Raw genomic sequence first — 27911 nt, 5'->3', positions numbered from 1 at the left:
ATAGCAGCGCATCCTTCTTTCCCCTAACCACTTCTGCGCATGCGGCACCCTCTCACACGAAGATATAAAAGCAACCACAATAAGGAGCTTGTTTTTCGATGCCCAACCACTGTGTGTGTCGACTTGCTCAGACACGCACTATACATGGTATCAGAAGTGCCCGCAGCCGCGCGGCAGGAAGCAAACCATGGACGCCTTAAAACTGCCCTGCCCACTACAGTTGACCGGCAATGTCAGAAGGAACTGGGAACTCTTCAAGCAAAGACTGGACCTATTTCTGACGGCTACCTCGACAGACCATCCCAAGACAGAAGCGGTCAAGGCGGCCATCCTCCTGAGCGCCGCGGGTGACGAAGCGCTGGAGGTCTATAACAACTTCACATTCGCCGAAGGTGAGCTCAAGGATGACTACGAGACACTAGTGCGGAAGTATGACGCATACTTTATTGAGCAAGAAAACGAGGTTTACGAACGCCATTTGTTCCGTATGCGAGCCCAAGATGAAGGAGAGCGATTCGAGCGGTTTGTACGTGACCTGAGGACGCAAGCCAAACTCTGTAATTTCGGGACCCTTGAAGAGTCTCTGATTAGGGACAAGATTGTATTCGGGACTAATAACAAGACGGTCCGAGAGAAAATGTTGCGGGACAAAACCTTGACTCTACAAAAAGCCGAGAACATATGCAAAGCAGCTGAAGCGGCGGCACAAAATTCTGCATGGGCCACCGAGCGCTTGCAAGTAGACTCCACTCGCCGATATGAACGCGGCAAAGAACAAAAAGGCCGGTGCAAGCACTGTGGTCGAGCGCACGCGCCACGGCAATGCGCAGCCTACGGAAAAACTTGCTACGCATGTAAAAAGCAGAATCACTTTTCATCGTGCTGCAAGAACCCGCAAGTTCACGGCATTCAGGAAGATCGTGAAGACAGCTTTGATGTCCTTGACGTCAGCATCTGTGGCATAAGCACAAAACCAGGGAAAGACTGGACAGTGCGTGGCAAGGTCTCTGGTCACGAGATAGAACTGAAACTCGATACTGGTTCCCAAGCCAACTTGACTCCGCTTAGCATTTTTCAGCGCATGTCGAAAGTGAACACGTTGCGCAAGAGCGCAGCAGTGCTGACTGCCTACAACGGCTCCGAAATCAAGCATCTCGGTGTCGCCACTAAACCACTAGAGATGAACGGTACCACGAGAGATACTGCCTTCTTTATCGTCAAGAAAGGACGCCAAGCGATCATTGGCTTGAGCACATGCATCGAGTTCGGCATTGTCCCAGCAAACATCGACTCAGTCAGGCGAAGTGGAAAAGCAGGACCAGAAACAGAATTTGCACATCTTTTTCATGGAACGGGCTGCGTACAAAGAACGTACAAAATGGTTCTGCGACCAGACGCGGTTCCAGTCGTACAACGTGCTCGGAAAGTACCTTTGGCACTGAAGCAACCATTGCGTGACGAGCTGGCACGCATGGAGAAGGCGTCCATCATCGTCAAAGTAGAAGAACCCACCAAATGGGTAAGTCCTCTGGTCGTGGTAAGGAAAAAGAACGGCGCTCTCCGAGTATGCATGGACCCTATAGAAGTAAACAAAAATATATTACGTGAGCACTACCCGATGCCTACCCGCGAAGATATAGAAAGTGAGCTTTCAGGTGCTCGATTTTTTTCGCGACTGGATGCCAACTCTGGTTTTCATCAGATACCCCTTGATGAAGCTACATCGCGCATCTGCACGTTCGCCATTCCCTTCGGGCGCTATCGGTTCCTAAGGCTACCGTTCGGCATTTCGTCTGCCAGTGAGGTCTCAAAAGACACTGACTGAGATCTTTGAAAGTATCCCAGGAGTACGCGTTTACGTCGACGACGTCCTCATTTGGGGTGCTGACAAAACCCAGCATGACCAACGTTTGCGTGCCGCGCTAGAAAAGGCAGAAAAAGCAGGACTCACGTTTAATCCTAAAAAATGTGCGTTTGGTATGAAGGATATAACATTTCTAGGTGACATAATCAATGAAGGCGGCGTGCGCCCAAGCCCCGAGTTGATTGAAGGCATCCGAGCCATGCCCGCGCCGGAAGACAAAAATTCCGTGAGAAGAATGATGGGTGTCGTCAACTATTTCCGAAAATATGTACCCAGCTTAAGCGATAAAACGGCGTTGCTGCGAAGCCTCGTCAAGGACGATACGGTTTTCGAGTGGACTACCACCCATTGGCGCGAGTGGCAAGACGTCTGCGAGGCATGAACATCGCCGCCGCTCCTGGCATTTTTTGATGAAACTAAAGAAACAAAGATCTCGGCAGACGCCTCAGCCATCGGCACTGGTGCGTCGCTATTGCAAGAACACCAGAATGAATGGCGCCCAGTGATGTACGCCTCGCGAACGCTACCTGATAGCGAAACGCGATATTCGCAAATCGAGAAAGAAACGCTTGGCTTAGTGTTCGCCTGCGAAAAATTTCACCAGTTTACTTATGGCCACAAGATCCTCATAGAGACGGACCACCGACCGTTGTTGGCCATCGCAAAACAATACATCGGAGAAATGCCACCCCGGCTACAGCGTTTCTTTGTTCGCCTTCTAAAGTACAATTGACTTGCAGTTCATTCCTGTAAAGGACCTGCTCCTGGATGTCATGCTCTCCCGTGCGCCCTCCCTTTCACGAAACCCGGAAGCAATGGAGGACATCGAGGTTCATGCAGTTCGTCTAGTCTCGTGCATGGTAAGCCCATCGACAAAACGTCGCCTTCAGGACGAGACACTATCGGATCCCTATCTGAGTGCTGTAATGCATCAACTGTCGCGTGGAACAACGGTTCAAGGGGAATTACGTCCGTTTACGGCTGAGCTATCTGTCATTCACGGGATACTACTGAAAGGATGCAAAATTGTCATACCAAAGTCCATGAGGAGCGAAATGCTAACAAAGGTACACGCAGGTCATCTGGGTATGAATAAGTGCAAGGCAAGAGCGCGCGCTCTTATTTTTTGGCCTGGACTAGACAGCAGCATTGAATCAATGATTCTTCGTGCAACGCATGCCAAAAATATGCGTACAAGCAGCAGTCCGAGCCCCTTATTTTGCGCCCGACACCTAGCATGCCGTGGTACAGAGTAGGCATCGACATATTCCATTTCGCCGGGGAAGAGCATCTAGTAGTGTTCGACGCGCACTCCAGTTTTCCTGAAGTGGAAAAGTTATCTACAATGACGGCCCATGAGGTGGTACAAAAACATCCGCGATATTCGCGCGCTACGGGATCCCTGTGCAAGTACTTACAGATAATGGGCCTCAATTTGCATCCAAAGAGTTTGCAGACTTCGCAAGGCGATATGATTTTGAGCACATTACATCCAGCCCGCAATTTCCGAGTTCAAATGGACTTGCTTTTCTGAAAAGGGAGTACAGATAGTTAAGCGCATTATGAAAAAGACCACTGAATCTTGCGGCGATTTTTGGTTAGGACTCTTGTCTTATCGTGTGTCTGTACTAGAGGATGGCCATTCACCTGCCCAACTTTTACAGGGACGTAGCCTGCGCATCAACGTTCCGGAATACAGCACTGAGCTGGGATGCCCAATAGTAAAGCATCAACAGCAGGCCACGGGCAAAACGCTGCACCCTTTGCAGCAAGGAGACACGGTACGCATACTGGACGACAACTGGTCACGTAAGGCAAGAGTGCTTCAAGAAGCGGCTCCCCGGTCCCACATGGAGACAAAGGATGGAAGGCTTCGAAGGCGGAACAGACAACACCTGCTTCAAACGTGGGAAAAATACCGCAGGATAGACGAAGATGACAACAGCAACGCTGAAAATAGTAGCTTACAAAACGAAAGACAGGAGCCTCCAGAACAAAACCAAAGTGCACCCGGGTTAACTGGTCATCCGCAAGCCAACATACAAATCTTTCCCAAAGTGGAGACATCGGAAACAAAGCCCCGCAGGTCGACCCGTCAGCGCAACAAGCCTCAACGGCTGCAATACGAAGCGAATTTCCGTCAAGTCTCCTAGCTTTCTTTTCTTGCCTTGTGGTCATAAAGTCCTTTTTTTCATTAAGGGAAAGGAGATGTATCATACTTGGCCACCACGGAAGCACACGAGCTGGTAGCAGCGCATCCTTCTTTCCCCTAACCACTTCTGCGCATGCAGCACCCTCTCACACGAAAATATAAAAGCAACCACAATAAAGAGACAGCTTGTTTTTCGATGCCCAACCAATGTGTGTGTCGACTTGCTCAGACGCGCACGATACAGTGCCCACTCCCCCTCACAGTGCCAGTTCTCTCAAGCACAATGCTTTACGTGCGGGAAAACTGGGCACCTGGCACGTGTATGCCGAAGGGGGAGGACGAACAGCAGCAGCAGCCTGGTTCAAGCCCAGGTGCCACACAAGCCCGCGGCCAGGGTAGCCGTCGCAAGGGTATGCGGCGGGGACGTGCGGCAGCAGGCTCAAGTTCTTCCGCGGCCAGGCTCCACGTCGTGGCTGAGGACCCGTCGATTTTCGACATGTGGCACACAGGCTTTGTTCCGTCGTCTGTGCCGCCATACATGCTGACCGTCGAAATCTGCGGGCACCCCATTTCCATGGAGCTGGACACAGGGGCCAGCGCGTCTGTAATGGGCGGGAAGCTCTTCAAGCGTACTTTCCCCGGCGTATCCGTCGAGGCTTCGGGCGTGATGCTGCGCAGCTACTCCGGGCAACTCTCCCAGGTCCAGGGTCAGGCACAGGTCAGCGTTCGCTTTGGCGACAGGGAGGCAACCCTTCCCCTTTACTTAACGAAGGGGTCGTCGCCGACGCTGCTGGGCCTAAACTGGATTCATGTGCTGGGTATTCGTCTGCCAGAGTACCCGGAAGCCAGCCTGCATGTGTTGCAGAGCTGCCAAATCTGCCAGGAGCATCAGCGAGCCTCGCGTAATGTGGAAAGCACCCCCTGGCCGTTCCCACAGAGACCCTGGTCCCGCCTACATGTGGATTTTGGCGGCTCTGGCGGTGGTGGCGGAGCAGCCTCCCTGCGCTTGGAGGACCTGCAGAGCCAGCTCGAGGAACAGCGGGAGCTGGCATCGGCACGGCTGCTGGAGCTGGAGCAGCTTCAACATGACCACAAGGAGGCCCTGAAGACGGTGGAGCGGCTGCGGCTAGAGCTGCGGTCGCTGCCCGAGAGCCTGATGGTGAGCACGGCCGAGTAAAAGTGCCTGTAGAGCCAGTTCTCCGTGCAGTACAACGAGAGCATGCAACTCAAGACTCAGCTGGACGAGTGTCGCTCCTTGCTGTCGACGGGCAAAAGCTCACACCTTCGCCACATTGAGCAGATGGAATGCGAGGAGGTGGTTGTCCAGAAGAAGCTTGGCTCGGAGGTCATCCGCCTCGAAGACAACATCGCGCAGATTCGTCGAGAGTACGCGAATCTACGCATTGAGTTTGAGGCGTCGTCGGTGTCCAGCGAGCAGGCTCAGCCAATCAATCGGGAGATGCGGCACATTATAACGAGGCTGCAGAGCCGCAACAGGCAGCTCAAGAGCGAGGTCTCCCGCAGCAAGCGCAAGCGGCGGGAGGCCCAATCAGAGACGCAGACGCAGAAGCTGAAGCAGAAGCTTGCTGCTGACCAAGGGTGCCGTCCCGGGCCTTTGCCAGAGTCGGGAGCTCCAGTTTTCGCGAGGAACTTCCGTCCTGGCCTACCCTGGTCTGCCGGACAGGTGGTGTCTCCTGCCAGCGCCTCATCGCTGCTCGTCCGCATGCCAGATGAGGCCATGTGGCACAGACACGCCGACCATGTCAAGCCTCGCCTCGGGACCTGGCCAGCACCGTCGAGTGCCACTGAGTTCCAGCCCGCAGGAGGACTAGCGGCAGCACCAGTCGCTTCCAGCGGAGTACCACCCACCTCGGATGCGGCAACCGTAGCCAGTGGTGCGGCACCCGTTGGACCGGTGTCGAGCCCAGCACCACTCGCAAGGCCGACCACTACGAACCCTCCGGATGGAGCCAGGCTGGCTCAGGCAGCTCCCGGCGTTGCCACACCCGACCCGTCAACACCGGTGCCCAGGCGGAGTACTCGACGGCGGAGGCCACCAGACCGTTACTCACATAGAGTTTCTCACTATAACACCTAGAGGGTAATCTGGCGCCACCGTCTATGGGAGTTTCTTAAGGGGGCACCGTGCCGTCATGGGAATGACGGTATATGTGCCTGCGAGGCTCGTGTTGGCTGGTGTTGTAAGAGGCTTCGTCTAAAACGTGGATATGGCTACGCAAATAACGCGTTCTCAAAGTAAAATCTTCATAAAATGTTTCCATTCACGCATATTACATCTTTACTCACCCACGATGCAAGACCAAGCGAAGAAAAGCAAGAACAGCCGACCAACTGTTTTCAAAGCGAGCGCGAACCTTGTCGTCTGTCCTCCAACTTTAGCGCCCCGCTGATACTTTTTACGTAACATGTAGTCGTACACACAATAACAAGTTCTCATAGTTAAACAAAACATGTTTTCGCGTAATAATAAAGCTAAAACAGCTTTTCACGTGCTGTTCTAGTAGAAAATGAATCATTGTGACAGACGGAACGGTACTTGCCAAGCGCCTCTTCAAGGTGTCCTGTCTCTACGAGAACGATGCCAATCTGAAGTCACAATATACCGGCATTCCCATGCATACCACAGCGCAGCAGCGCCAGATTTCCCTCTAGGTAATGTAGTGAGAAACTCTATGGTTACTCACCTGGGTAGCAGGCACCGTCGACCCAGCTAGGGTGGAGGCAGAGCCTCAGAGTGTGAGCATGGACGTTTGTTTTAGAGCGCAGCTCTTTGGCGTCCGTTCCTGGGTTTCGCGTCGTCGTCGGCGTTGTCGTCGGCCTCGTAACCAGCTCCGCCCCCCTTTCATCCCCCCAGCGCTAGCAGCGACCGACTGATACCGCTGGATGCCGCTGACGCCGCTAGAGAGTCAAGATAACGTGACTGCATAGAACACCGTCGCCGCCATGCAGAAAGAGGAGGAAAGGGTCCCCCCCCCCCCTGTTCTTGTGTGGCGGATAGGGTGCTCTTCAGTTGCCGACGCGCCGGTTATTTCACGTAGGCCCCGGCACGTCGACGAATACGTGACCACCTTCCCACGGCTAGACCTGGTTCTTAGCGCTGCGGAAGCGAGGGTATCATATTGTTTGTGTCGGCATCGGCGGCGTTGTCCCTGAAACCAACTCCGCAGCTGGGGTTGACTCACTATCGGCGTCAGCGGCATCAGTCAGTCGCTGCTATCTCTTCCCTCCTCCCTTTATCGTGTTGTCCGCTTGCTGCGCGCGCTTCTGCCCCCATCGTTTGCCGTTGGGTGTACACGCCGCCCCCCTCCCCCCTCTTCCTGCGAGTCTCCGGTTGTCAAAGCGCCGGCTCGAACTTAATTCCTTTCTTCGCTCCTCCTCCAATGCAACCCCTGTGCGGTGGCAATCAGAGAGCCAGATCGGTGGCGGCGGATCTGTATATGTGCACCGCCCGAGCCGAAATTGCCGCTGCCGTTCGCCCTGTGCGGTGGCAATCAGAGAGTCAGATCGGTGGCGGCGGATCTGTATATGTGCACCGCCCGAGCCGAAATTGCCGCTGCCGTTCGGCACTGCGAAATTATCTGCCAGTTCTTTCTGAGCCATGAGCGAGACGACCGATGGAAGTCCTCCGTCTGCTGCTGCTGCTGCTAAACGAGCTGCCAGAGCAGAGGCCCAGCGCCGTCGCCGTCAGAATCCAGAGGTGCGTGCCGCCGAAGCAGAAGCTTACCGTCGCCGCCGTCGAGATGATCCAGGAGTACGGGAAATATAAAAAAAAATTCTGTGATAGCGCATACATGTGTTGCTCGATTTCTTTGCCTCAATCTATCGAAAAGGTGAAACAGCTTATTTGCTGCGCTCAAATTTCGCATTAGGAAGTAACGTAATCGTCGGTAATTTTTTTTCATTTAACAAACAAACCGGGGGTAAGGGGGTGTAGAAAGTATGTGACGGCCCCTCGGGCATAATCTTAATTCGCCCGCCAAGCTCGGTGGCCTGCTAAAGCTCGGCCGGCAACATTGGTCACCCCACCACAATAAACACCGACAAGCACGGCTGCTCACCGGTCAGTCATCGTTCAGCACCACCACGCTGGGGAGCGTCCGTCTATCGGAGGGTGCCAGAAGCCCTCCCTTGTTCACGACCCGAGGTGGATCGTGACAGGAACTCAGATGAAACGTTGTCAAACGGATAGGCTTTTAGTTATAAGGCGGCAGCGGCAGCGGCAGCACGAAAGGCCATCGCTTGAACACCGCTCTGCTTTTTCGCAGTTTCGTCTCCACCGCGGCTTGGTTGCCCACGCTGAACCTGACGAAGGAACCCAATTGCGCAAGTGCGGCAGAACTACCTCGATCTGCGAACTGCCTGGAACCACCCACGGCGCGACAAGCGACCTTCTCTGAAGATATAAGACGGACTGCACGGATCTACCAGCACTCGGCGGCAGCGGCAGCACGAAAGGCCATCGCTTGAACACCGCTCTGCTTTTTCGCAGTTTCGTCTCCACCGCGGCTTGGTTGCCCACGCTGAACCTGACGAAGGAACCCAACTGCGCAAGTGCGGCAGAACTACCTCGATCTGCGAACTGCCTGGAACCACCCGCGGCGCGACAAGCGACCTTCTCTGAATATATAAGACGGACTGCACGGATCTACCAGCACTCGGCGGCAGCGGCAGCACGAAAGGCCATCGCTTGACCACCGCTCTGCTTTTTCGCAGGTTGGTGTCGTTACTTGTGATTGATTTTAAGAATATGTGCTGCTTGCTGCCACTGCCGCCGCCCTAGTATTCTGCTATTGTCCTGTTTTTTTGTTGTTGTTCTTGTTTTGCTTGAAAACTACTGTCTTTAACGCACGATGTCGACAGATTTTTGTTCTTCTTGCAATAACAAGTTTACGCCCGAGGAAATTTCTGCCAAATGTACTGTATGCAACAAATTGTACCATCTCGGAACCTGTGCTGGGCTTACCGTAAAGCAGTACAAAAGTAAATCGGAGTCAGCCAAGCAGAAATGGGCATGCCCCACATGCAAAAATGGAAACAGCAAAGGAGGCAACCAAGGGGAAAAGCTGTCTGATGACGAGATAGCCGACATTAAAACCCTACTCGTTACTATAAATGGAAAATTAGACGAGCTGATGCCGCTTAAAGACACTGTAGCTAGCATTGAAGCAGCTGTAGAGCTAATGTCGGAAAAGTATGATGAAGTGCTAGAAAGGCTAACTGCCCAGGAAAAAGAGACAAAAGATATTCAAGAGAGATTGGAAACTTTGGAGAGAAAGGTCGGAAAGAAAGAAGAAGAAAATGAAACGTTGCGAAGTGACGTCAATGATCTTGCATGGAGGAGCAGAAAGCTGAACCTTGAACTCCATGGCATTCAGTCCACCGAACCTGAATATCTGCTAGATAAAGTAAACGCTGTGGCTGACACGATAGGAGTTTCAAGGCTTTCGAGCGCAGACGTCGATGCAATTCATCGGCTACCTGCAAAGCACGATAGGATCCCAGGAATAATAGTTAGATACACCAGGCAAGCTGTCAGAGATAAGTGGCTCGAGAAAAGGAATAAGCTGAGGGACGAAAAAAGCAACATTGCCATTATGGAAAATATGACTAGTCATAACCGACATCTGTTGCGACTGACGAAGGACTGGGCAAAACAAAATGCATATCAGTATGTCTGGCACAGGAATGGGAAGATCTTCATGCGCAAAACAGATGGTCAGGTGGCAATCGTAGTGCGCAGTGTGCGTGACCTTCCGTCATAGCACATTTCAGTGTGTCCAACAAATGGGTGTAAAGTGTGCTGTCGGAGTTTGAAATGGCTAATGACAATTACCTTCTTCCAAAAGATGTAAACGCACTTGCAACGAACCAGCACAAAAATTCACTAAAATGGCTTCATTTAAACGTTCGCTCACTTTACAACAAGGAAGCAGAACTGGATTGTTTTATCTATAGTTTTTCTTTTTTGTTCGACGCAGTCATTTTAACCGAAACTTGGTGTAAAGACGACCAGGATAACTTTCAGTTTTCATGTTATCAATCCTTCTGCTTAAATCGGAAAAATCGTCGTGGTGGTGGAGTCATGCTATTGATGAAGCCGAATGTAAAGTGTGAACTGCTTCCTTCTTTTCCTGTGCTATGTGATGACTTTGAAATATTGTCAGTTCGTGTAAATAAGCATGTGTTTTCTGTTTTTTACCGGCCCCCACATGGAAATGTGTCAAGCTTTTTTTTATTTTACGGGCAGTTTCTCGATTTTGTTTCTGCAAATTGTTACTTTGTCACGTCAGCCGGCGACTTTAATATAGATATGTTAGCAAACACTAACGAACAAAGAAACATGAAAATGCTTATTACATCAAATGGTTGCGATAATGCAATCACAATACCGACCCGAATTACGAAAGACAATAAAACACTGCTAGACCTTTTTGTGACAAATTTTGAAAATACAGACATCACAGCAGGAGCTATATCATGTGGTCTTAGCGAACATCTTCCGATATTTGTTATGGTAAAGGAGCAGAATTTAAAAGGATGCAAAAGCCGACCACCCATTTTTTTTTAATCTATTACTCTGTCAAATTTAGACAGCTTCAGGACTGAACTACTTAAGTCAGATTTTACATGGGTAATGAAGATAAAAAATGCCGACGAAGGGTATGAAAAATTTATCAACCAGTTCCTGCAGGTTTACAAGCGACATTTTCCAATAAAAACTTTTAAGCTAGGTAAAAAAAATCCGCAAACCTTGGATAACTCCAGAACTGCGCCGAAAAATCAACGAGAAATATATGCTTTACCATCAGTTTATTAAAACAAAAGATCCTGATACCTTAAAGCAATTTAAGGCGTGCCGAAATAAATTCAACAAAGAGGTTAAAAAAAGCAGATCTAGTTACATTCACTCTGAATTCCACAGTTGCCTAAAGAAAAGTGACCTCGTATGGAAAAAGTTGAACACTGTTTTTAAACGCACGAAACTTTCACCTAGAATCGAAAAGTTGTCAATAAATGACTGTGAAGTGTCTGGCTGCACCCTTGCAGATTCCTTTAATGAGTATTTACTTCATTATTCTGATCACGGTATACTTGTAGATTTTCAAAATTTTATGCCCGTTAGAAATAATTCATCTGCTTTTCTAAGCCCTGTAACAGAGGATCAAGTTACATCAGTTTTTTCTTCTTTAAATAATAGTTCAAGTTGCGACGCTGAAGGAATTCAGACACGTCCGGTGAAATGTTGTTGTTGTTGTCCGGTGAAATGTTGTCCGGTGTTGGATGTTTTATGTCCATATTTAACCCATATTTTTAACCTTTGCCTAACAAGTGCATGCTTTCCAAAGCGAATGCAAATCGCTAAAGTAACTATGCTCTTCAAAAAGGGTGATCCTAATGATATGAATAATTACCGACCCATCTCTGTCTTACCCATATTTTCCAAAGGCTTGGAGAAGCTTATCCATCATCAGCTTTGCTCGTTCTTTGATTTACACAAACTTATTTCAGATGCTCAATACGGATTTAGAAAAAACAAATCGACCGAATTAGCTTTGCTGGAACAGAAGGAATTTATTTTGTCCGAATTTGGAAAAAAGAACTTTGTACTAGGCATTTATGTCGACTTTTCTAAAGCGTTTGATTGTATTCATCACTTAGCTTTGCTGAAGAAACTGGAAATTTATGGAATCCGAGGTCATTTTCTTGAACTTATTAAATCATATCTCAGTTTTCGACAGCAGTTCGTTCAAATCGAAACGTATCGTTCTGATTTAAAACCCATAGTTAAAGGTATTCCTCAGGGCAGCATTCTTGGTCCGCTTCTCTTTAACATTTACATCAATGATCTCACTAACCTCTCTACTAAACCTAAATATGTTTTGTATGCCGACGACGCTAGTATGTTTCTATCTGCTCCAGACTGTCATATCTTACACAATGACGCGAATTCTCTCCTTACTAAGCTTAAAATGTGGTCAGTAGTAAACCATCTAAACATAAACGTTAATAAGACGAAAGCTGTAATATTTAACCTAAATCGAGGCAGCTAAATTCTCATGTAAACTTAAGTTATGGTGGCGCACCAATAGAAATCACAAATAATATTAAAATTCTGGGTGTTACATTTTCTCAGAACATGCTATGGGATAGTCACATTGATGCTGTTCTAAGTTAGCTCGAGCAGTCGGCATTATTTCCCATTACAGATCATATCTCCCGTATCAAGTAAAGATCCTGCTTTATAATTCCCTATTTTACTCCCATCTTAATTACTGTTTCTTGGTCTGGGGCACAACCACGTATACAAATTTGCAAAGGATCTTTATACTTCAAAAAAGCTTATCAGAGTACTTTTTAATCTACCATACAACAGTCACTCGCAAGGTCTTTTCTCCAAAGCATGCATAATACCAGTATTCAATCTTTACAATTATAAGCTAGCACTTGCATCCCAGCGCGAACTAAAAAATCATCTTAAATATCTGCATGAGTTGTCATTACTGAAAAAGAGCACTGTGTTTTACACTACCCGTCATAAAGAGGAGTGGATTGTACCAACTCCTAGAACCACATACACAATGGAAAAATTATCCTTCACACTTCCAACTCTATTAAACAACTGCAAAAAATCCGGGACTGACCTACTTAATATATCTAAACGTGAATTACGACAAATTCACTGCACACATTCCTAGTATAATACCGAGACCGATCAAGTTGTCCAGCCCTGTTTATTCCACAAAAGGCAACGCCCCAGCTCACGCGCGAAGAAGACGAAGAACAGGGAAGATGATGATGGCTATGTACAAATGAAAACGACGAAGTATGTTAATAGTGCTTACACTAACTTCCCCCCGTCATGGAAGCGGCCAGCCTGGCCGCAGATTAGAGATTATCTAAACGGGGAGTGAAGGGCTTCATCCGCGAGACGTGATCAATTTCGGCATTCCGGCGGCGCCGGTCAGTGACGGAGTGTACTGGGCGGACGAGATAGTACACTGCAGATGTTTGCTGCACAACGGTGTATGGGCCAATGTAGCGTGGAAGGAACTTCTCACAGAGGCCTGGGGTGCGGAGTGGAGTCCAAAGCAGGACTTGGTCTCCAGGGTGAAAACGTAGGTCACGGCGTTTGTTGTCGCAGTAACGCTTGCGCTCAGCTTGGGTAGCTTCTGTGCTTTTCCGGGCGATTTGACGGCAATGTGCAACTCGGGCAGTGTTGGGAACTCAGCGCTGACGCCCGTTGTTGCACCTGGGTCGCAAGCCCCAAGGGTAGCGTTGGCCTGGCGGCCTGGGGCACAACTGGAAGCATCCGAAGGTCCCGGCAAAGCATGAGTCGACTGGTAACAGAACAACTTGTTTATTCAAGCATAGCATAAGAGCGGGCGGTCAGGTCGACCGAAGTAGAGAGACGGGAGTGCACGTTACTCAACAGAAGAAATCGGAGCCTCTCTCTTGGCGTCCGGGGGCAGCTGCTTTTATACTCTCGCAGTTGAGGGCAAGACGGAACGCCTCTATAGACGCGCACGTGACTGTGCCGCTCGGGCACGTTGGGATGAGAAGGTGGCGCATCCACCGGGCCGGCGCCGCTCGGGCACGTTGGGACGCGTAGGTGACGCATCCGCCGGGCCGGCGCCGCTCGGGCACGTTGGGATGAGTAGGTGGCGCATCCACCGGGCCGGCGCCGCTCGGGCACGTTGGGATGAGTAGGTGGCGCATCCACCGGGCCGGCGCCGCTCGGGCACGTTGGGATGAGTAGGTGGCGCATCCACCGGGCCGGCGCCGGTCAGACCTCCTCGCTTCACAGTTGGGGGAGCTCCTCTCCCCGGCTGCCGCGCTTCGACAAGCGTGGGCACCAACATGCACACACACACACACACGCACACGAAGACACGTGGCATTGGAACATGCCTGGACGCACTTGGCGAGGAGGCGTAGCGGCGGCGCCGAACGGGCCAAAATGTCTGCCGCTTTGAACGAAGCCCCAGCGTCCGTTGCATCCGCGCCGGCTATACCGCGCGTCGTAGGCGAAACGTAACAGACCGCCCCGCCGGGGGAAGGAGATCCCGAAGGTCAGGGGACTGCATCCGCTGTCCGGAGGGATGTCGCTCGATGATGCTCATAACCGAAGTCGGGCGTCCCTCGACGTTTCTTGAGCGCAGCGCACAGAGAAGGCCTCGTTCTCTCGTTCAGGTTCGCACAGGACACTGCAAAGTGACTTCGGGAGAGTTCACATTTTTGTTCTCGTTCCCGGCAAGCGTTAGAACTACGCTGAAACTCAACCGCTCAGCCAGCAAGCACGGCACAACCCTCACTAAGCCCTGCCAGGCTCTTTCCCCTTTTATACCACTGCCTAGTTCCTTACAGTAGTCTAGCAGCACTCAGAACGCGTCCACAAATTGGAAAATTGCACTAGAAAGCACGTCATCACTTTGAAACACTAAACAAAAGCAATATGTTAAAAATCCTGCCTCAGGAAGAAAAACATCAGTAACAAACAATTTTGAGGCTGATTCCTACGTTAGGGGCTTCGACTTAAGCCATCGGCGTTACCGTTGAGACTCCCCTTTTTGTAACGCACCTCAAAGGAATATTGTTGCAAAGCGAGGCTCCAGCGCAGGAGGCGGCCATTTTTGGGAGAGATGGTCTGCAGCCATTGGAGAGGGCAGTGATCCGTCTCAATGATAAACCTCGAGCCGGCTAGATAGCATGACAATTTCTGAACGGCCCACACGAGACACGCACACTCTTTCTCGGTGGCGCTATACGCCTGCTCACGACTGGTCAGCTTACGACTAGCATACAGGACGGGGTGTTCTACTTCTCCATTTTCCCGTTGGCACAGTACAACGCCCATGCCTCGCTCACTAGCATCGCACTGAACAACGAACCCTTTTGTATAGTCTGGCGATCGTAGCACAGGCTGGCTTGTTAGGGCACTCTTTAGGGCGCTAAAAGCTCTTTCCTTTGTCTCGTCCCAGACGACTGTTTGGGGCTCTGTTTTTCTTAGAGCATCCGTCAGGGGAGCCGCGATATCAGAGTACCTTGGGATGTACCTCTGATAGTAGCCGGCGACACCTAAGAACGACCGAATATCGGTCTTCGTGCGCGGTTGCGGGAAGTCTCGCACAGCGGCCACCTTTATTTCAGGGGGGCGGCGACGACCCTGACCAATCACGTGACCGAGGTAGACAACCTCGGCCTGTGCTAACTGGCACTTAGGAGCCTTGACTGTCAAGCCCGCTTCGCGCAGGCGGGTTAGCACTGCCCGCAAGTGTGCCATATGCTCAGACCAGGATGCGGAGAATATCGCTACATCGTCTAGATACGGTAAAGCAAATTCTTGCTGTCCCCGCAACACTTTATCCATGAGGCTTGAAAAGCAGTATGGCGCGTTCTTCACACCAAAACTCAACACTTTAGGACGGAATGTTCCCATTGGTGAAATGAACGCCGCATACCTACTAGCCTCTTCTGTAAGTGGAACCTGCCAATAACCCCTGACAAGATCTAGGGTGGAAATAAACTGAGCGCTACTAACTTTCTCAAGGCGCTCCTCGATGTTAGGGATCGGATAAATTTGATCCTTAGTGATGGAATTAAGCCTGCGGTAGTCGACGCAAGGACGAGGTTCCTTGCCCGGTACCTCAACTAAAATCAAAGGGGAGGTATAATCACTCTCACCCGCCTCAATAACTCCGAGCTGTAGCATTTTCTTTACCTCAGCCTCCATAATATCGCTCTGGCGGGGTGACACCCGATACGCCTTGGATCGTACTGGCTCTGGGGAGGTAAGTTCTATGTCATGAGTAAGGACAGAAGTCCTACCAGGCCTCTCAGAGAACAGACCTTGAAACTCTTGTAAGAGCTGGCGTAGTTCGGTTTTCTGCTCAGGCGACAGCGGTGCTTTACTCATTTAGTCACTAATGACTTGATCGGTGTCTTCCCTGTTCGTCACTGAGCCTAGTCCCGGAAGCTCGACCGGAAGCTCTTCAGGAACGTTTACCATCATGCACACCACTGCTTCCCTTTGTCTATAAGGTTTGAGCAGATTACAGTGGTAAACTTGCTGTGCTTTCCGCTTTCCTGGCAGACTCACCACGTAGTTAACGTCCGACAGTTTCTGAACAATCCGTGCTGGACCCTCCCACTGCAGGTCGAGTTTGTTTTTTAGCGATGTGCGCAATATCATGACCTCATCGCCCACCTCAAAACGACGGGCCCTGGCTGTCCGATCATAATAAACCTTGGCCCTCTGCTGGGCCTTTGCCATTGCTTCACCTGACAACTCCTGTGCCCTTCTTAAGCGTTCGAGGAGCTTAAGCACGTACTCCACCACGACTGGGTCGTCGCCCCTGCCTTCCCACGATTCTCGAAGCATGCGAAGCGGAGATCGCAGCGAGCGACCGTACACCAGCTCAGCTGGCGAAAACCCCGTAGCCGCATGCGGCGCGGTCCTTAATGCAAACATCACCCCAGGCAGACACAGCTCCCAGTCAGTTTGATGTTCAAAACACAATGCTCTCAACACGCGCTTCATGACGGAGTGGAGCTTCTCAACAGAATTCGATTGTGGGTGGTACACTGAGCTGTGTAACAGCTTTACCCCACACCTTTCGAGAAAAGTCGTCGTCAAAGCGCTAGTAAACACTGTGCCCTGATCTGATTGGATTTCCGCAGGAAAACCAACTCGCGCAAATATGGACAGTAGTGCATTGACTATCTCAACTGAGCTGAGTTCTTTAAGCGGCACTGCTTCAGGGAACTTTGTCGCTGGGCAGATCACAGTCAAAATGTGTCTGTACCCCGTGGCTGTTACCGGCAGAGGTCCCACTGTATCAATAACGAGCCGTCTAAAAGGCTCCGTAATGATAGGTACCAATCTCAACGGCGCCCTCGATTTGTCCCCTGGTTTGCCCACCCGCTGACAGGTGTCACATGACCTCACGAAGTGGTCTGCGTCCCGAAAACACCCTGGCCAATAGTACTCTTGCAAGGGACGGTCCTTAGTTTTCTTAACTCCTAGGTGTCCGGACCACGAACCCCCGTGCGACAAGCGCAACAGATCCTGACGATAGCATTGAGGCACGATCAGCTGATCGAACTCCACTCCCCTGCGGTCTAGATACTTCCGGTACAGGACTCCACCTCTTTCCACAAAACGCGCATTTTTCCTGGCGATACCTTCCTTGAAATTGCAGCGTATGTTTTCTAGGCTGCCATCCTTCTTTTGCTCGGCTATCAAAGCCGACCGGCTGACTTTTAGCAACCTATTAAGTCCGTCTGACGTAGGCGCGATGAGCAAATCTGCAGATAGCTCTTCTAATTTTCCCGTGTCGGGCATTTCCTCTCCAGTATCTGGTGCCTTTAACGTTACAGGCTCAATTTTATTCAGTTCAGGCGTGCTCTGAATATCAGCTTGCTGCGCCTCTGACCCTTTTTCATTGTTTGATAACGTCGGCCCCGCAACTACCGCCTTTGCAGCGAGCTCCCGAACCTTCGATCTGGTTAAGGCCTGAACGCTAGCCTCACCAAACAAAAGCCCCTTCTCGCGCAGGAGGTGATCGGACCTGTTCGAAAATAGGTACGGGTACTGGGGGGGGGGCAGCATAGATAACACTGCGTCCTCCGTCTCAAGTGCTCCGAAAGGTCCTTCAATAAGCACTTTTGCTACGGGCAGACACACGCTATGAGCTTCCACGGCTTGCTTGATCCATGCGCACTCGCCCGTGAACATATGGGGTTCTACGTTGGAGGGGTGAACTACATCCATCGTAGCTGCGGAATCGCGAAGCACTCGGCACTCTTTCCCGTTCACGAGGAGGTCTCGCATGTAAGGCTCGAGAAGCTTCATGTTCTCGTCAGTGCTGCATATTGACAAAAACACAACTTTTGTTTTTGTTTCCGGACACTGCGCCGAAAAGTGACCCGGCTTCTGGCACGTATAACACACGCGCGCTTGCCTCATCTCGAACCGTTTTCTGCGTTCGGCTTCGGTTGCCGCCGTCTCCTTTCGTTCGTTTTGCCGCCGTCTCCGCCGTCTCCTTTCATCCGCACTACGTGTGTCGCCCCTTGCTCTCATGGGTGTGAACTTTGGCCTCTCAAACTTGGAGCCAAATTCACCCTTTTGACCGTCCTTAGCTCCGCGAGCCCGACGCGTCACAAACTCCTCGGCTAGCTCAGCGGCTTTAGCCACCGTACAAACGTCTGGCCTATCCAAGACCCAGTACCGCACGTTCTCAGGTAACCGACTATAAAACTGTTCCAGCCCGAAACACTGCAGAACTTTCTCGTGGTCACCAAACGCTTTCTCTTCTTTGAGCCACTCCTGCATGTTTGACATAAGCTTGTACGCAAACTCCGTATATGGCTCACTTCTGCCTTTCTCATTTTCCCGAAACTTCCGACGGAACGCCTCCGCTGACAGCCTGTACTTTTTTAGCAGACTCGATTTCACTTTGTCGAAATCATCTGCCTCCTCTCTCTTCAAGCGAGCGACTACGTCGGCCGCCTCGCCGGGTAACAAAGTGAGCAAGCGCTGTGGCCACGTTTCTCGAGATAACCCCTGCTTCTCGCACGTTCGCTCAAAGTTAACCAGGAACAAACCAATGTCCTCTCCAAGCTTAAACGGCCGCATCAGGTCAGTCATTTTGAACAATACTCGTTCTCCTGCACCGTGTGCCTGACTTCCATTACGAGCGCGTTCCATGTCTATCTCGAGACGCTTCATTTCCAAAGCGTGTTGACGGTCACGCTTTTCTTTTTTCTCTTGTTGCTCTCGCTCTTTTTGTTCTTTAAGTTCGCTCTCCTGTCTTTTTGCCGTCTCCCTCTCCTCAATGGTCTCAAGGCATTCCGACAGCTCGTCATCCTCAGCTTCTAACTCAAGAATAGCCCTTAGCACTTCTGGTTTTCTGAGTTTGTCTGAGACATCCAGACCCAACTCTCTTGCAAGCTCCAGCAATTTCGGTTTGCGCAACGACTTCAAATCCATGGCTGCTCTGAATGCTGCTTTCTCTACTGCCTATTATTGTCTTGCCGCAAACTAACCCGGCAGCAACGACAACCACAATTACCAGCTCTGTTTCTGACACTAACAAAAGCCTGGCAAAACTCAGAAGAAGAAAGTCCCGCACTCACCAAACCTCGCAGCCAAGAATTCAGCGCAGTCGTTCCGCTGCAGGCAACCAGTCATCACACAGGGCTCGTTGCACTGCTCCCGGATGGTCGTTGAGCTGCTCAGCATACAGTCAACTGCATATCTTCGCTGCTGGCCTCCGTTGTCGCGATCTCACCGCTGGCAGACAGTTGTTGGGAACTCAGCGCGGACGCCCGTTGTTGCACCTGGGTCGCAAGCCCCAAGGGTAGCGTTGGCCTGGCGGCCTGGGGCACAACTGGAAGCATCCGAAGGTCCCGGCAAAGCATGAGTCGACTGGTAACAGAACAACTTGTTTATTCAAGCATAGCATAAGAGCGGGCGGTCAGGTCGACCGAAGTAGAGAGACGGGAGTGCACGTTACTCAACAGAAGAAATCGGAGCCTCTCTCTTGGCGTCCGGGGGCAGCTGCTTTTATACTCTCGCAGTTGAGGGCAAGACGGAACGCCTCTATAGACGCGCACGTGACTGTGCCGCTCGGGAACGTTGGGATGAGAAGGTGGCGCATCCACCGGGCCGGCGCCGCTCGGGCACGTTGGGATGAGTAGGTGGCGCATCCACCGGGCCGGCGCCGCTCGGGCACGTTGGGACGCGTAGGTGACGCATCCGCCGGGCCGGCGCCGCTCGGGCACGTTGGGACGCGTAGGTGACGCATCCGCCGGGCCGGCGCCGCTCGGGAACGTTGGGATGAGTAGGTGGCGCATCCACCGGGCCGGCGCCGCTCGGGCACGTTGGGATGAGTAGGTGGCGCATCCACCGGGCCGGCGCCGCTCGGGCACGTTGGGATGAGTAGGTGGCGCATCCACCGGGCCGGCGCCGCTCGGGCACGTTGGGACGCGTAGGTGACGCATCCGCCGGGCCGGCGCCGCTCGGGAACGTTGGGATGAGTAGGTGGCGCATCCACCGGGCCGGCGCCGCTCGGGCACGTTGGGATGAGTAGGTGGCGCATCCACCGGGCCGGCGCCGCTCGGGCACGTTGGGATGAGTAGGTGGCGCATCCACCGGGCCGGCGCCGCTCGGGCACGTTGGGATGAGTAGGTGGCGCATCCACCGGGCCGGCGCCGCTCGGGCACGTTGGGACGCGTAGGTGACGCATCCGCCGGGCCGGCGCCGCTCGGGAACGTTGGGATGAGTAGGTGGCGCATCCACCGGGCCGGCGCCGCTCGGGCACGTTGGGATGAGTAGGTGGCGCATCCACCGGGCCGGCGCCGGTCAGACCTCCTCGCTTCACAGTTGGGGGAGCTCCTCTCCCCGGCTGCCGCGCTTCGACAAGCGTGGGCACCAACATGCACACACACACACACACACGCACACGAAGACACGTGGCATTGGAACATGCCTGGACGCGCTTGGCGAGGAGGCGTAGCGGCGGCGCCGAACGGGCCAAAATGTCTGCCGCTTTGAACGAAGCCCCAGCGTCCGTTGCATCCGCGCCGGCTATACCGCGCGTCGTAGGCGAAACGTAACAGCATCAAAATCTTCTGGAAGTGACGCGTTAGGCGAAGAAGGTGCGAAAATAGTTCTCTGTCGAATATGGTGGAAGGAGATCGTCCATACACAAGGAAGAAAGGGCTGTAGCCGGTAGTCCGTTGAATAGCAGTAATATATGCGAATGTCACAAAAGGAAGAATTTTATCCCAGTCAGTGTGGTCAGGACGGATGTACATGGAAATCATGTCAGACAGCGTACGGTGGAAGCGCTCAGTAAGGCCATTGGTTTGCGGATAAGTAGAAGTAGATTTGTGGACGGTATTAGTGGCTCGAAGAACTTCCTCGAGAACTTGTGAAATGAACGCCTTGCCACGGTCACTGAGAAGAACGCGAGGAGCCCCATGGCGCAAGACGATGGCGCGCAAGAAAAAGTCGGCGACCTCAGAAGCGGTGCCGGATCGCAGAGGGGCAGTCTCGGCATATCTTGTTAAATGGTCGACCGAAGTGACAATCCAACGGTGACCGGAGGGTGTCAACGGCAAGGGACCATATAAATCAATGCCAACAAATTCAAAAGGTGCGTCTGGGCAAGGGAGAGGTTGTAGTAAACCGGCAGGAGGGGATGTCGAGCGTTTGCGGTGCTGACATGACGCACAAGAGGCAATGTATTTGGCCACCGTTGAGGATAGGCCAGGCCAGAAGCAGCGGGTCTTTATGCGGTCGTAAGTCTTGTGGAAGCCTAAGTGGCCAGCCGATACATCGTCGTGAAGTGCCTCTAATACCCGCAAACGAAGGCAGCGAGGTAGAACTGGGACCCACCGGTGACGTGTTGGGTGGTAAACGTAGCGGTGTAGCACGCCACCTTGAAGGCGGAATTGTCGAAGTTGGCGTCGCAAGCGGCTGTTGGGTGGTTCGGCGAACCCACTAAGGCGATCCATGAGAGCTCGACAGTAGGAGTCGGCCTGCTGAAGCGAGACGAAATCAGAGCGTGATGAAAGCGTAACTTGGTCCAGGGGCGTTATCGAGAGTTGGTGAGAGGCAGGCGTAGCATCGGAACGACGTGGTTGGGAAGACGACGGCGCGTTACCTGGAGAGAATGAGAGTGGGCAGCGAGACAATGCGTCTGCATCATGATGGTGTTTTCCAGACTTGTACGTTATAGTGAAGTCATATTCCTGCAAGCGGAGTATCCAGCGGCCTAAGCGTCCTGACATGTTTTTCATTGATGACAGCCAACACAGAGCATGATGGTCGGTGACGATGGTGAAGTGGCGGCCGTAAAGGTATGGGCGAAATTTCTGAATCGACCAAACCATAGCGAGGCACTCTTGCTCTGTAATGGTGTAGTTCCGCTCAGCTGGAGAAAGTGTTCAGCTGGCATATGCTATGACTTGCTCTTTAGATGCTGTATTACGTTGCAGAAGTACTGCGCCAATACCTTGTGCGCTTGCGTCAGTATGGAGTATGGTGGGGGCACGATTATCGAAGTGGCGAAGCACTGGTCCGGAAGTAAGATGCCGCTTAAGAGCTTGAAAAGCCGACTCGCAGTCGCTAGTCCACGTGAAAGAGGCACCGGTAACCAGTAGCTTGTGTAGAGGAGCTGCTATTGCTGCGAAGTTGCGTATAAACCTACGAAAATATGACGCCAAGCCGAGGAAACTACGTAGATCTTTCTGTTGCTGGGGGCGAGGAAACTGAAGAACGGCACTAATCTTTTCGGGGTCAGGCTGGATGCCATCTTTTAAGACGACGTGACCCAACACTTTTGTTTTGCTTGCAAATTTGCATTTTTTTGTATTGATCTGGAGACCAGCATTCGCAAGGCACTTGAGAACTTCGTCTAATCGATGAAGATGTTGGCTGAAGTCAGACGAAAAGATGACAATATCGTCCAGATAACAGAGGCATGTCTTCCATTTTAGACCACGAAGTACGTTGTCTATCATGCGCTCAAATGTGGCAGGAGCATTACAAAGGCCAAAATGCATCACGTTAAATTCATAAAGGCCATCCGGTGTAGCGAATGCGGTCTTTTCTTTGTCAGTCTCGTTCATCGGAATTTGCCAATATCCTGATCGAAGATCAAGGCTGGAGAAATACTCCGCCCCTTGTAGTGTGTCCAAAGCGTCGTCAATTCGAGGTATTGGATATACGTCCTTGCGTGTGATCTTATTGAGCGCTCGATAATCCACGCAAAAGCGAACTGAGCCATCTTTTTTCTTTACCAGGACCACGGGAGACGCCCATGGGCTAGATGAAGGTCGTATTCCGCGCAAGCATGTCAGCGACCTGTTGTTCAATGACCTTTCGTTCGGACGGCGATACACGATAGGGGCGTCGTCGTATTATAGCGGAACCATCGGTTTCGATGCGGTGTGTAGCCGCAGGAGTTTGGCTCAACACAGGGGAACGGCTATCGAAACAGGCTTTGTGTTTTGCCGAGACCACCATTAAGGCTTCGGACTGCGCGGCTGTTAGGTCAGAACCAAGAACGGCTGGAGGAGGGAAAGAATCATCCAAACCTGAGGTTGGTGCTGGCGATGAAGAAGGGCAAAGCGTGACTAGAGAGATAGGTTGAGTGTCGGCGAGGGTTGCCACAGTCATCCCTTTGGGCAGCATCACAGGATCTGGGGTCGTGTTGCAAGCAGACGGAAGGGCGCGGCCGCGTGAAAACCGGACGAGACAGGTGGCAATGAGAATTCCGCGAGAAGTACAGCGGGAAGAAGGGGCGACTAGGGAGTCTCCGTCGGCGATCTGAGTGGATGTTACGGCTACAACGTCTTCGTGACCAGGACGCAGGACGTAGTCTGCAGCGATGGCCAAGTTCACGCATGAAAGTGATGAGTCCGCAACAGGTTCAAGCTCTGTATCCGTGATCTGGACAACTTCCTCTCTACATGAAATGACGGCTGAAGCAGAATGTAGGAAGTCCCAACCAAGTATAAGTTCATGGATACACGTTGGAAGGATGATAAACTCGATGTGGTGGCGTATGCCGTCGATGAGAACACGAGCAGTACACTGTCCGTCAGGGTGAATGAATGCATTATTAGCACCGCGCAAAATAGGTCCAAGATAAGGCGTTTTTACTTTACGGAGCCGGGAACACAGATCACTCCGAAGGACAGAAACGGCGGCACCGGTATCGATGACAGCTGACGCGGGAACACCTTCGACAGTCACAGAAAGCATGTTGGCGGGGCGAACAGGAGGAATTTTTGAAGACCGATAAGAAGCAGTTTCCCCTCCAAAAACTGCAACAGTTAGTTTTCCGAGTGCTGGTCGACAAAATGGGAAGTGGGACGAAGCGGTGATGTAGAGCGCCGGTAAGGGGATGGAGAACGACGTCTGGCCGAACGGGAACTATGAGGCAGACTGGGAGCAGCTGGTGGAGACGGAGAACGCTGTTGAGGGAACGAGTGCGGTAACGAGTGCGGTCCGGGATAGTAGTAGTCTGATCGGCGAGTGCGGTCTCTTTCGTGCTCAGCATAGCCTCGCCTTTCATCCTGCTGGCGCCGGCGGCAGAAGCGAGATATATGGCCGCGTATGCCACAGTAAAAACAAACCGGACGAGGTGGACGCCACTGAGGGTACGATGGCGCAGCAAGTGCTCTGGTTCCCATCGAAGCCAAATGGTCATAGGAAACGCCAGTAGGCACGGAAGTCACGGTAGGGTTGGGTAGCGAAACAACATCCGCGTAGGTAGGTGTGGAGCGCGCTACCGGAGCAAGATGCGTCGTGGGTGTAGTCATCGCCGTCAACTCCTGCTTTACGACCTCGCGCAAGTCGAAGGTGGGGGTTGGTGCGCAGGCAGCAGGGGGACGCTTTAGGTCTTGTAGTTGAAGCTCCTCGCGGATGATGGTGCGGATAAGAGCACGTAGATCTGGAGAATGAGGAACTTGAGGATCGCTGCTGTCATGTGGAAGATGAATAGATTGCAGCTCGTCGAGGCGTTGACACGTTGAAGTGATGTCTTGGACAGAAGCCGGATTTTGCACGATTAAGGCGTTGAACGCGACAGGCCCAATGCCTTTTAAGATGTGGCGAACGCGTTCGGCTTCCGTCATGCTAGGATTCGCACGGCGGCACAGAGCCAAGACATCCTCTATGTATGAGGTGTAAGACTCTTGGGGAAGTTGGCGGCGCGTTCCCAGCTTCTGCTTGGCGACTTCTGCACGGCCAGACGAGGAAGCGAAGATTTGCCGCAGCTTCGAGGTAAACGTGGACCAATCCGCGATGTCGGATTCATGGTTGAAATACCACGTCTTTGCAACACCGGTCAAGTAGAAGGCGACGTGCCTCAATTTCTGGGTGTCGTTCCACTTGTTTCAAGAACTTACGCGGTCGTAGTGGTCGATCCAATCGTCTACGACATCACCGCGGAGTCCCGCAAAGACAGGGGGATCGCGCTGAGGGCTCGTCACAGTCCAAGAGGGCGCCGCAGGTGGAGTCGTCTGTGTGGTAGGGTTTGAGGCGCCGGAAGGGCCGGGGTTGGAAGTGTCCATTGTTGTAGGGGTAGCTGGGTGCAGGCGGCGACCGGAACGGAGCTCCAGGGAGGACGGGAACGCGAGAGGACGTCGGGATCTTGACGTACCTCCACCACTTTATAATACCGAGACCGATCAAGTTGTCCAGCGCTGTTTATTCCACAAAAGGCAACGCCCCAGCTCACGCGCGAAGAAGACGAAGAACAGGGAAGATGATGATGGCTATGTACAAATGAAAACGACGAAGTACGTTAATAGTGCTTACACTAGTAACTCCACCTGTATTCCTATAATGTGTATACTTAATCCTGTGTTTATTGTACAGCTTTATATCCCGTGTACTTATTGTATTGATTGTTGCTCTATTTTCTTTGTTTCTATTTCATTTATGAAATGATCCTGTTATTTTTGGCTCTGCTGAATTGCGAAGAGATTATATGCATACTTGTGTGTGTCTTTCCCTGTTTTGCTGTTGTTGCCCTGTAGAAGGGGGCTGTGGGCCTTTGTCAAGCTGCCGTTTACGAGCAGCTTTTACCCACAACCTCCTCCATCATCCCGATGGAAATAAAGACTATTATTATAAGTATATCTTTATTGACATTCCTTACCATGAGGTGAAAGCCGACTAATAAGCATTTAAATTTTCCGCGTTATTAAAGCATCCTGTTAATAAAAGGTTGTTGTGCTTTACAGCCCCCTAAATTAAAAAAGTAACTTGTGAAAAATAAATTGGTGCGGTAAATGTGTAAACGCAGACGCAAGAAAAGGCCTAGTCCGTTTCCCCGTATTCACTCGATGAAGATGGAGCACCTCTATACTCTGACGTTTTAGTAATGTCAAGAGCAAAACACTTCCAAAAGAGTCAGTAATGAATGTTACTCATTAAAAGATGAGTTTGCGCTGGGAAAGGAAATAACGCTCAAACATAACGATAGCTGCGCGCAAAGTGCTTCCTCTGATTCCGATCTACGGATGAAGGCGTCGGTTCGTCAAATTGGAATGCTCGTACATTGCAGCGCAATCTCGGGTTGTCAAATGTGATGGAGAATGTACGTCAGTATTCGCTTCACGCGCGCAATCTTATAAGATAACGCTCTTTCGCTATTGAATCTGTGACAACATACTGGATATTAGAAACACATGCAGGCGCATCTTGAGCTAACTGATAACTTTGGAACTGTGGTTAGACGCTAAAAAAAGCCCCCCCCCCCCCCTAAAAAAAGAACAGAATACATTTGCTTTCAATATTAGCTGAAACACAGTGCTTGTGGTTTAAAAAGGGCCCCCAACACTGCACAGCGGCGCCGACATACAGGAAATTCAAGAGCGAACCACTTTGCAATTACTGGTATTTATCAAACCAGCATATCGTGGTTGGATGTAGCCCTGTAGCCCAGGGGCAAGTTCTACCACGGGTGCTGTGTCGGAGCTCATATTTCATATCAGCATTAATTGTCACAAAATCACAGTATTGTTTTCTTTAGATCTTATTATTGGACAGCTAAAATACATCCAGCGAAACCCTCACCTTAATATTTCAGTACTTTTCGTTTTAACGTACATATCCGTGCTGATCCATATGTTACAAAGTACTCTAAATGTGCCCAATGCTTTTCTCCAGGAAGCTGTTTTTATTCCTGATGATGCCAGGAAACCGAGCCTGATGCCACCAACGCTCAGAAACCCAATGGGCAGCGCGCACAATGTTCTCGCCCACCTTGTGGGATGTACCGTAGCACCGAGGTACTTATTTATTTATTTTATTTATTTATTTATTGATACTGCGGTCCTGTTTCCAGGACCTTAGCAGGGTGGATACAAAGTGAAAACATCCAAGTAAATATACAGCGATACATAACATAGGTCACTCGCGATGTACAAATGCAAGCAGTTACAGTAAATCACTCGCTACATAAACATAGGTGCGACTCAAATAATGGCAATGAGCATTGAGTTACAACGTCATCAGTAAGATTATTCCATTCAACAATAGTTCTGGGGAAAAAGGAAAATTTGAAGCAATTCTTTTTAGTAATTAACGGTGTTATTGTCTGTGAGTGCCGATGACGTGTAGCATAACCAGTAGAGAAAGTGATAAAGCGTGATGTATCAATGTTGTAGTGCCCCTTTATGAGCTGAAATAAAAACTTTAAACGGCATGTTTGGTTCCTTTGTGTTACAGGTGGCAATCCACTTCTCTTGAGAAGCTCCGTAACTGAAGTGCGGCCATACGAATTATATATGAATCGTACTGCCCTTTTTTGAACTTTTTCTAGTTTAGTAATGTTTCTTTTAGTAAAGGGATCCCATATGACAACTGCGTATTCCAACATTGGGCGAATGATGGCATTGTAAGAAAGAAAACGCACAGGAGGCGTAGCGAATTTTAGAGAGCGTCTTAGGAAAAATAGTTTTCGTAGGCAGTTTGCCGTGACAATGTCAACATGTTTGTTCCATGAGAGAGTGTTAGTAATCCAGAGGCCAAGGTATTTATATGCGGTTACCTCAGAAAGCATGATGTTTTCGGCATTGTAGTTGTACAATAAAGGCTTGTTTTTTAACGATATTCTCATAAAGACAGTTTTATCGAAGTTAATTTCCATTTGCCAATCATTGCACCATGTTACTATGCTTTTAAAGGCATCATTCAGTCTAATTTGATCGTCAACAGAGGAAATTTTTTCGTACAGAACACAGTCATCAGCGTACAACCTAATACCCACAGAAATCTGATCCACAATGTCATTTATGTAAAGTAAAAACAGAAGCGGACCAAGAACTGATCCTTGGGGGACGCCTGAATCA

The 27911-nt window shown here is 50.9% G+C and overlaps 1 long non-coding RNA gene across 1 annotated transcript; it reads left to right on the top strand.

Moving 5' to 3' along the window:
• Positions 1-8259: 8259 nt before the first annotated feature.
• Positions 8260-27439, top strand: LOC142557940 (uncharacterized). Its single transcript, XR_012822902.1, has 3 exons — positions 8260-8750; positions 26728-26849; positions 27289-27439. It is a non-coding gene; the product is annotated as an uncharacterized LOC142557940 (long non-coding RNA).
• The last annotated feature ends 472 nt before the right edge of the window (positions 27440-27911 follow it).

The sequence above is a fragment of the Dermacentor variabilis genome, chromosome 9 (assembly GCF_050947875.1).
Source record: "Dermacentor variabilis isolate Ectoservices chromosome 9, ASM5094787v1, whole genome shotgun sequence".
Classification (NCBI taxonomy): domain Eukaryota; kingdom Metazoa; phylum Arthropoda; class Arachnida; order Ixodida; family Ixodidae; genus Dermacentor; species Dermacentor variabilis.
The sequence above is the reverse complement of the archived record's forward strand: the minus strand, read 5'-3'. Positions and strand labels throughout refer to the sequence as shown.